General features: G+C 48.3%; 2 pseudogenes; both read left to right on the top strand.

The window, feature by feature from the left end:
- Window positions 1-5,441: 5,441 nt before the first annotated feature.
- LOC115321841 lies at window positions 5,442-7,596 on the top strand (annotated as a pseudogene).
- Window positions 7,597-7,970: 374 nt separating this feature from the next.
- LOC115321853 lies at window positions 7,971-8,652 on the top strand (annotated as a pseudogene).
- Window positions 8,653-8,903: the final 251 nt, after the last annotated feature.

Here is an 8,903-nt window from a genome sequence, read left to right as displayed (position 1 = left end):
CTCGAGAAGGAGGTGGAAGCTCCTCCCATCTCTTTCCACTTTATCAGAGCGAACGCTGGAGAGAAGGCGAAATCCTCTCCAGCGTTCGCTCTGTTAAAGTGGAAAGAGATGGCAGGAGCTTCCACTTCCTTCTTGACCTGTCACCGACTATATACACGAGCTCACCTCTGTTACGTCACGGCGCGGTGGTGGTGCGTCGGGCGCACTTCCGGTCTGGGGCTGTGGGCGGAGGTCCCCATGTGAGACATGTATTCCTGCGTTGTTTTGAAAGGAACCTAACAAAAACCTGCCTTCTCGTCAAAACGCCGCGACTGGGACTGTACCAAAAGAGACGATAAAGGTTTGAAGATCAGAGGCCAGATTCACGAAACGATGTTACGCCAAAAATGTGTGTAAGACAAAACTTAAGAACAAATTCGTATTCACGAAACGAAATTTTCGTACGTTTTGCGCAGGTTATGACGAAATCCTACGACAGCTCCGAAGCTTCTTACGCGTTCTTACGATCAAATCAGCATGGCCGACAGCGTTGGTCGCGACGACCAACGGACGTTTATTTTTCTCCGTGCGCTTCTCACGCGTCCCGACTTCAAGCAGCAAGAAAAAAGTAAAAAGTACTTGAAACAGACAACGACGAACAAGAACGCTGGATCCACAAACACCCGGGAAAAGCTCCAACGGCCACGATTCCACCGATCACAAGCGAGCTCGGCAGATAGGCCTAGCGGGCACTCCGACTCGGCGCAGCGGTGCTCTGACGGTCCTTGGCCAAGATCGTCTGCCCACGACCGGCTGGCGTGCTGAATGAAATATGCCCACGCGACCCTTGTGAACCCTTCCCGTATCATAGTTTGATCGCTGACCTCAATTTTAGACTAAGAGGTAATCTCTTCCCCATGTCATCTCCTTGTTTTCCGAGGTAGCGGTGACGAACGCTGTCATCGAAAAGGGACTTTCATCGATTCTATTAACCATGTTGAAATAACCTGATACTGGGGTAGAGAAGAAGCATCAAATCGTAGAAGGGACAGAAAATAGACAGGACGACGGGAGGAGACGTCGTCCTGTCTATTTTCTTTCCCTTCTACGATTTGATGCTTCTTCTCTACCCCAGTCTCAGGTTATTTCAACATGGTTAATATTCACCAGCTCGCCTGCACCCTTACGATTTTTTCTATGATCGATTCTATCTTGGTTTTGTGTGATATAGAGCTCAAATAAACGCCGCATGGATTGCCTTCGCAACACGGTGTGTACACTTTGTTATTATTATGCCATTTTTATTATGACACGACTGCACCTCGCTGTCGATCGCTTTAACAGTTCATGGGTCGCTATGCCGGTTCAACCTTTCTTTGCGAATGTCACGTCAGCATCGACTTGCAATCGTAAAGGATTGGTCCCAAAGCGCTTATCGATTCGCGGTCCAACAGCGCGAATCCAGCGCTTCGATCAAACGCGCGCGTCCGCTCCGAGTGTGAACAGGTATTACGTGTCTGTTGCTGACATTCTCGAAGTTCAAACGTATCTTTTTTAACGTCAGCTCGCTCCTGCATCTCCGAGGCCGCGAAAAACTCCGCGGCAATTTGTTTCCATTTACGTCGCTTTGCAAACGACTGACACGGGCCGTCTTTTACCAACGATGACAGTTGTGTTGACTTCGTAGCGATCGAGTTCGTAGCAGACAACGGAGGCGGTTACGCATCCCGGCCTCGGCATTCGGGCGTGTTTAAATCGTGTTAGCGTCGACATATCCCTGCACGGACACGAACCCCAGACAAGCGGTGGCAGAAAGGTCGCCTGTGTTTGTTATTAAAAATTAGTGATGGGACGAATCTTTATCCCAATCGAGATTCTGAGCCGAATCTGAAGATTCGGAAAGATTCGGACGAGTAGCCGAATCTCAAGCGATTCGGAAAAGTTCAGAAAGCTTCGGAGCGTTGCCATAGTTGCCAGATCACGTTGATGAGAGTTTTAACTTATCGTGATATTAAATTCACTAAATTCTACAAAGTGAACAAAATAATATTGTAATATAATATCGTAGTAATAATAAATAAAATGTTCCGCTTTGTTTATATTATTTTGGATGTTTGTTGAGAACGGTAGCCATACATCGCGGGAAATAGGCATGCTTGGTGCACGTGGAAACACAAGCGCATGTTTTTAACGCCGCAAGAGATCAATGCCGTACGTGCTGTTCGGTACAGACACATTTCGTGCCCATAATTACGGTCATGGTGGCACACACCACACAGGTGAGTATGTTCGATTCGATTATCTTCAGCGTGTGTCTACTGAGGTATTGTTGTCGGAACACGGGAAACGATCTTAAACTCCTTGCGCCGTACTAATGTACTGCATTTGTACCTTTCTGGTTAATGATATCCGATAGTGTTTGTTTCCGAATAATGAAGTTGCGCTGAACACCCCTGTGTTGTGTTTCTTTTTTTTTTTTTTATCAAATAAAGTTTACGTACACAAACCTTACTGCCGAAAACGGAGAAACGACAGTGCGACGTTTTTCTTCGCCACCGGTGCCGGGTCGAAGTTGTGACGAGCAACATTCATCTCCCTCTCGAGCCTTACAGGTACAGACACACGCAGCTCTAGAGAAGGAGACAATTCATTTCCTTGCCTGAATATGTTTATTATGCGTTGCGTCACATTATGTATAATACATAGCTACGTTTTACTGATCGCCACGAAACCGCACAGAAACCGAGACCGTGCATTGGCTAGGCCTACGTCAACCACACCGATCAGCTCAGCTCGACCTGGGCGCGTGCCAGGGTTTAGAATGACAGTACAGTACATACCATATGTTGAAATAAACAAGACGAAATCTCGTTATATGCAGTAACAGTACCTAAAAGAAAGACACACAACTGACCGCATTCGCGAGGTTTACGACAAGGTTCACGCTGCCGTCTGCAACCGGCGACGAACTAGACGAATCTCCGAATCTGCCGAATATTCGTCCCGGGAAGTTCGGAAATTTCCGAATCTGTTCGAATCCGAATCTCCAGTGATTCGTCCCATCACTCTTAAAAATCCACGTGCTCCGAACGGCTCAAACCATGCCGAGCTCTCCGATTGGTTGTTCGTGCTGCCGAAGACGCCGTCGCCATAGCAACAGCACCGGTAAATTCTAGTTTTTCAGTACGAGAACGTCGCCTTCCTTCTCTCACTTAAGAACGCGTTCGTGAATATCGATTTCTCCTCTTCTTACGATGTTCTTAACTTACGAACTTCTTAGCTAAGTTGCCGTAAACTAAGAAGCTCTTCGTGAATCTGCAGCCTCAGTTCTCATGTGCTCGGCTCGTCCGAGAACGTGGATCTTTGGGTTGAATTCACGGATGCTTGTAGTCATCAGATTTATTTGTTTTGTTCCAACGTGAACGCCGGAAAACCGTGAAGTTGTACGGACCACCTGCGGACTACGTTCAGTGCGTCTTCAAGTTCGAGCGGCCGCCTGATCGTTCGAACTGTCGTCTGCTTTTTCAAACGCTTCTGCTTGTCGTCTGCTATTTTAGACGACGCCGGTCCGCAGACCAAATGTTGGCCCGGTACCTGCGATAAGAAGTAAGTGCAGGCCTCCAAAGACTTAAGCTTGAAGGTTGGTAAGCAGGCTCGATGTAAACAGTAGATACAAGGAGATGATCATTGTTACCAGTGGCCATCACCGACTTGTTGTGCCTGATTCACTTGGTCCGATTCTGCTTGCGATGTTCAGTATCGAAGTCGACCATTTCAGCTACGATTCATGCTTTTGCAGCCCGAGCGACGTCGTGACTGAAAATTGCGAGCGAGATCTCATCATGAAAATCAGGTTTTAGCGTACATTCTGTGGCGTCCACGCATAATGAATCGCCGCATGCCCCATTATTCACGCGAAGTTTTGGGGTGTAACGAGCTTCGGTAATGGACCTTTTCTAAATACCGACGGCACCAGGCGATGGCTGCACGAACTAAAAATCGAGGAGGTGACCTACCTGCGCTACCAATCGATAACGGGAGCTACGCTACCAGTCGCTTCGCTCTCTGAGCTGCGTCGCGTGCCCAACGCGACTTTAAAGAGGTAAATCCGTAGCGTCCCCCCAAACGTCATGTTTTTGTTTTCGTACACTTTCTTTTTTTGTGTAACACAATTATATATATGCTGCAATTACGTGTTCTACTCGTCGATCTACAGCCTCATTCCAAATTTCCTTGATTTTTCGTGCCGACTTCCACCGCTTGGCGTCGGGCGCTCGCGCGTGCGCAGAACGCTTCTCGGAAAAGGTCCATTTCGCTGAGGCCGCTCAAGTAGTCAGAACGCGAAAAAGGTCAGGGATACTCACAGCGACGCCGACAACATCGCATTTCAATGGTTTGTTTATGGCCGACAGCGAGCTTCTTGCCCACACTCTATCGCGCACGCGCGGCGCCGGTGGCGTCCGCTAGGGGTGCTCCGGTTTGTTTGTAAACATGAGTTGGTATATAGGTGCCGTTTGGCTAGGCTTTTCGCGTGGCTTCAAAGCTGGGAGCCATCAGATCTCGGCTTCACTTGGAGAAAGGAGTTGAGGTGACGTTTGGCGCGGCTTCAAAGCTGATGACGTCGGCGCGCTCCATGGGGCAGTTAATGCTTTCGCATAAAAAAAAAAAAAAAAAAAGTTTTGCGCATTGTTTATACGCCGCATGAAGTACAGGAAGTTCCCGAGAAAAGAGAACCGTGTTTTTCGAACCAAAAATATATTATAAATCGCAGGAAGATCAAACTCCGTGAGAATGTGACGCTAGCGCCAGGGACAGAATACGGACGTTTGAGGATATGACGATGAATGAAGAAAAAATATAACAATTAAAACTGGGATAACACAGCCACATCTTTCATGTGGTTGTGCTGTCCCAGTTTTAATTGTTTGATTCATTCTTCATTCATCGTTTGAACCAACACGCTCTTCTCCCAAGCGAGGATATGACGTTACCTGGATCAAAAAATAATTGTGTGAGCCGACGGCCTCCTAAGCTTAAAGGGACACTGACAGGGTATTTATGCTCGCCGAGGTTTTTAGTTGTACGTAACATATGAGAGCGCAACTACCCAGAACAGAATTTGTGGCTCGAAAAGTCAGCCTTCTCCCAGCGACAACACGGATGTCGTCCTCCTAGACGTCATCTCTGCTGTCGGCCTCCAGCAGGTGTGCCACTCTGCCAGCTATCAAGTACAAGACCATGCCCCGTCATTTCTCGACCTCGTGTTCACCACAGACATAACTAGGATCCTTTCTTGTGAAGTATATCCTGGTCTGTCCGGGAGTGACCATCACGCAGTAGAGGTCCAATATGCAGTAAGCCTCCCCTGAAAAGGTCAGTTTGCATGTACCGTGTGGAACTTTTATCAGATGGAGTGTGCCCATGTGGCACAGTTAGCGCATCTTGCTCTCTGGTGTCTCACGATGGGTGCGGACTGCTCTGATAATTATGAACTCTGGTGTGACTTTGTGGATGCTATCCAGAAGGAATGTGAGCCAAGTAAGTCTCGCTGTTCACAAAGAAAAAGGTCCCCATGAATTACTCTAGAAATCAGAAAAATGGCCACTCGTAAACGCTCTCTCTTCAAGCGTGCTGTTCGCCTAAACTGTAACACGACCCTTCACAAAGCTAAAAATCTGCAGCGCTCGCTCAAAGCTGCCATCTACCGGGCCCACATGGACTACGCCCACACCATCTCTGTTAAGGCGAAAAAAGACCCGAAACTGTTCTGGGCGTTCTTCAACAGACTTCAGTCCAGTCGACAGCGACCCTGCTTCTCCGTTGACAACCAACCCATAACGTCGCCCAAAGACACTGCCCAACTATTCGCCTCCCATTTTTCCTCGGTTTTCAGTTCCAGTGTCCCTTCTCCCGACCCTGACCACAACATCCAGCAGCTCGAGGCCTCCGTGCCTTCTCCGGCTGTCACACTAGAAACTGTTAAAATATCACTTGATGAACTGCACGAAGCAGTACGTCTTATCAAGACCTCTCACTCCACTGGGCCTGACCGGCTTGACCCTACCTTCCTCAAGACACTGTACCCCTATGTTTCTTTCCCTATGCTTCATCTCTTCCAATCTTTCGTGGACAATGCTTGTTCCCGCCCCCTGGAAGAAAGCCTTTGTGATTCCAGTGCCCAAGAACAAACAAAAACCTGTCAACGATCCCTCCAGCTACCGGCCAATTTCAATCACTTCTATCCTGAGCCGAACCTTTGAACGTGTAATTAATCAGTACCTCCTCCGTTTCCTAGACAATAATAATCTTCTTTCTGCTTCCCAGCATGGTTTTAGACCTAACCGAAGCTGCGAGACTGCCCTTGCTACTGTCGCACACTATGTGAGTAACAATATGGGCAACCGTACGCCGACAGACCTGATCCAACTGGATCTGTGCAATGCTTTTTACACTTTGAACCACTCCATCCTCCTTCAGAAAATTGCACAGCACGGAGTGTGCGGCTCCTTACTGCTTTGGTTGAGCCGCTTTCTAACTGGCCGTGCCCACCGCGTGCTGTTTCATGGCGAGGTCTCTGACAACTTGACTGTCACCTCTGGGGTACCCCAGGGCTCAGTTTTGGGGCCCACTTTCTTTCTATTATATGTCAACGACATGCCCACATCTAGCGAATGTCTGCTTGTCCAATACGCAGACGACACCACTATTCTGGACCCAGTAACATCGCCCCTCTCTGTGTCGGGCGTCCAGGACTTCCTTAACCAGATCGGCTGCTGGGCTAGAATCAACAACCTCACGATAAGCCAGCACAAAAGCGCTGCAATGCGCATCACCAACAGTCGTTCTGGTTCACTCCCAGCTTACTCCCTGTCAGGTGCTCCGATTGCCGTCGTTCAGCCGCTTCCTGTCCTGGGAGTTGTCTTCTCTTCTCTCGACTTCTCTCAGCACATCACCAACACTGTCTCAAAGGCACTCCGAACTCTCGGTTTTGTTACCCGTGTATCAAGGACCTGGGGGCCTGAAACGTTTTGTGCACTGTATACTGCCTTGGTGCTACCTAGGCTCGAGTACTGCTGCTCTGTATGGTGCCCATTTCAGGCCCACCCAGTGGACAGACTAGAGGGCGTGCAACGTCGGGCCACCCGGACTCTCTACTTTCGCATGCTGGGCCGGCGTGCCCCTCCACCCCCGTACGAGGCTCGGCTTAAGGCTCTTAGGTGGCAGAGTCTCCGGCACCGCCGGACTGTGGCTCGGGTTGGACTACTATGTCGGCTGCTCGACGGATCTATGGAAGGTACTCCCCTTGGCTCCTACATCCGAATAGGGAAGCGAACCGGCCAGCCAGATCCACAGCTTGCACGTATACTGTGCGCCATACCAACTCTGTGCTCCCGGCTGCCCTTGGGGACTTTTTGGCCGCCCCCCTGTCTGTTCGTTCCCCCCTCCCTACCGACCGGACAGAATCAGCCGCCCTTCGCCGCGCATTCTCGCGATCCCTTTTCTAGCGTGTACATGTTGTTATCCTTTTTCTGTTATGTTTTTGTCCTTGCTTTTTCCTGACCCGGGTGGTTGGCTAGCAGACGCACAAGCGTACGGGCTTTCGCCTTTCTGTTCTAACCGAGCAAGCCACCCGGGGTAAAACTTCTTTGCAAATAAAGATTATTATTATTATTATTATTATTAACTTAGTGAAAACAAACCAGTGTCGCCGCAGGCCAGGAACATGGATTGAAGAACTCACACGAGAACGAACGCTACACCCTACGCGCTCCACTTCGACCATAGAGTAGAGAGGGCTCGGCACTCACCCGACGGCCAGCATGGCTAAATTTCCGCAACTACTTCTGCAGGTTGGTTTATAATACAAGCAGCACAGTTATAAAAATAGTTACAAATTTGTGGTGATAGTGCCGTGCCCTCAAAAGTGTTTTGCCATTTTGTGTGATTACTGGCGTCGGTTAATGTTGTTGCTGCTTTCTGGGGACGTTGAATCAAACCCAGGACCATTAACAATAGAACAGAAGTTAGAAAAGATTTCGGAAAATCAGGGCCAGATGAGTAAGGATCTTCAAGAAGTTAAAAGTGGTCAAGCAAATCTTAGGCAAGAAATGCATAATATTCACGGAAAAATTAATAAACTGGAAAATGCAATGTCAAATATTCAGAACGAAATGGTGAAAGTTGATAGTCTAAAGGAAGTCATTTCAAACCTAGAACAGACAGTCAGACAGCAAAGTGAAAAGCTAATTGACCTAGCCCGAGAAACACAACGAAAGCACTGAGGGACTGAAGCGAACCATAACCAAAGATGTCTTCCTAGAGACTCTCGGCATCACAATAACTTCGATTGAACGAATTCACAGACTTGGACGTAAGCGCGATGAAACGAATTGGCCAGTAATCATAAAGTTCTTCGACTTCAACGAGATAGAGGAAATATTAAAAAACTGCAGAAAACTAAAAGGAATTAAGCTCAGTATCAGTAGTGACTACGCAAAAGAAACAGTGCAAGTAAGAAAACTGTTATGGGGAAGCGCGGCATCGAACAGAGCAAAGGGCGATAAGGTATCACTTGTACATGACAAGCTGAAGATTAATGGTGAAACATTTGTGTGGGTTCTTAATCTAAACCAGCGGCGTCGTGTTCAACACAGTGGGGCAGCGTACAACTGACGCGACGCAAGGGCGGCTGAAAACGATCCCCCTGAATTAAGAGTTATTAGCCACTCCGGTCCATACTTTCGATTTTGGGATTATGGCTGTTTTTAGTGCAGTTAGCGCCCCTGAGTTGCAAGGTGTCATTTTTTTCTCGTTATTGTGCGTGGTTTTAAAGATATCGACGTCTCAAAGTTTTGTTTGGGGCGCGGCTGACAAAACCGAAACTAGCCACTCGAGATTCCGGCAACACTGGAAATCAGCCGCTA

This window comes from Ixodes scapularis, unplaced genomic scaffold (assembly GCF_016920785.2).
Source record: "Ixodes scapularis isolate PalLabHiFi unplaced genomic scaffold, ASM1692078v2 PGA_scaffold1__304_contigs__length_218370807, whole genome shotgun sequence".
Taxonomy (NCBI): Eukaryota; Metazoa; Arthropoda; class Arachnida; order Ixodida; family Ixodidae; genus Ixodes; species Ixodes scapularis.
Note: the sequence above shows the minus strand (reverse complement) of the source record. Positions and strands in the feature narration are given on the sequence as shown.